Here is a 2,104-nt window from a genome sequence, read left to right as displayed (position 1 = left end):
GAAATGTTGTTTGTGCCAGCCAAAACAAACCTATATGGGGTAGTCGATCACCGTAGCGCGGGCTGTTGACTGGTCGGCGGGACGCTTCAACATTCATGTATGAGGGTCGTTCTTGGGGGATTTTGACCTCTGCGTGCTCGATATCCTGAAGAGATACAGATCTGAACGTTATTCAGCCTTGAGATGGGCATTTGTGTCCCAGGAGCGATATAGGCTGACTCGAGGACCGTCGCGCCCTCGGTCAGGTGTTACCCTATAAGGTATTGTTTGGCTGGGACAAACAGAAACGCGCGAAACGCAGTTTCCGGACTTTTATGCAAAGCACTGTAAGATCAACAAGGGCGAGGAGAGCATTAGCGGCATCTTGTCTTGGCATGGCGAAGTACTAGGACAGCGTGGCTGCTGAAGGAGTCCGAAGGACAATCACGACAGACCAATGGGCCCTCACATAGGCGACATGCTCCACTTGGGAAAGAGAAGTTGCTTGGAGACAGAAATAAACTCTAACATGATCACAGGTGATTCGCTTTGCACAATGACCAGCCTACCACTTACATAAGTTCAGTAGCTTTGCAATAACAGACCTCGGACTCACAGTGACATATGATATATATCTGATCTGCTGAGCACTGAGCAGAGAGTCGATGGGTATCAGGAACCTGCGGATTCCAACTGCCTGAGCTATACGAGGACTGCAGAAATCACAGATGACTTTCCAGCAATCGGCGAAACGATAGAGAACTTTCAGAATCTTTCGCGCAGGCAGCCGAGCCCGGAAAGGTAATTATACCCCACTCGGGTCCACAGTGCACCACGACTCACCACTCTTGTTTTGATCAGGACACAGCATTAGCGGAACAAAATTGGTGATACCCTACTCCAATAAGTAAGCCGTGGAGCGGCTGCTGAGTGCGGAAAATCTCAAACTTCTCTATCGTTTCACCGATTGCTGTCATGCACAACCCAGAACTGTCTCGCAGACCGCGCGACAAATCGTGTCGTAACTCGTGACTTCTATTACTACCTTTCCACAAGGCCATTCTACGAGACCGGCCTGCGATTCAATAAGCAAGCAGAGAGAATGGTGTACCCGAGAGTCGAGAGTCTGCGTAGGTTATATGGAGACGATCACTGTACTTGCTCGGATGATGTTCCGCGGACAACAAGGGGAGCTGCCATTGTGGATCGAAGCCCAGAATACTACTGCAAGCGTCGAGCGGCAAGAAGTACCAAACTAAGCTATGTATGACGATGAAATCCAGCCAATATCGGAAGGATAGGGTGAACACCTGCGCGGTACGCGAGAGGACCCCCGATAATTGGTATAAATGCCTGATCAGGTTCCGGACAGATTTTGGGACTTTAGAGCCCTCAATGGCTGATTTTTTACAGACAAATCGGCCGATCTTGGAGAACAGGCTGCCGAGGAAGCTAAATTTAGACGTACCCACGCCGCAGTTGCCTTTTAGAGCCACTTTCTCGCTGTGATGCCTGTTTTTTTCCGGACAAAAGGTCCAAAATCGGCAATTTTCTTCCGGACAAAATGGGTCTACTTACATCAGCAAAATTTCCCATAACTGGTATCTGAATACCATTAGCATATAATCAATTAAAATAAGTACCAGTATTACAATATGTACCAGACTTGTGGACAGCTGGGCCAGCCATTATATTCGGATGGCACATGTTGCAAGACTCCCGCAAGAAGTACAATATGTACCAGACTTACACATATTACAAGCTCAGGCCAGCTTGCTTTGACCCATAATCAGACTATCAGCTGTCTTTTGCTTGATATTCCAGATCCCTGGAACAAAAAGCGGGCATTGACTGATGAACACAATAAACAGTGTATAATTGCTCAGACTAGCTACTAGACAGGATTTGCTATGGCTAGACATTCAACACAGTACTATCTGCTGACCCATACCCTCCACACAACCTACTCAATGGAAAGCAAGCCATGTCACTACAATAAACCAGATAGGTGAGATGAGAGACATACCTGGTGCACTAGTCATCTTATATGCATAGAACCCGGCAGCGGTAGACCTGCAGAACAGATCAGAACACTCAGTCATCAGTCATGTCACTAAACATGAGA

The sequence above is a fragment of the Gloeophyllum trabeum genome, assembly GCF_000344685.1.
Source record: "Gloeophyllum trabeum ATCC 11539 unplaced genomic scaffold GLOTRscaffold_00012, whole genome shotgun sequence".
Lineage (NCBI taxonomy): Eukaryota > Fungi > Basidiomycota > Agaricomycetes > Gloeophyllales > Gloeophyllaceae > Gloeophyllum > Gloeophyllum trabeum.
Note: the sequence above shows the minus strand (reverse complement) of the source record.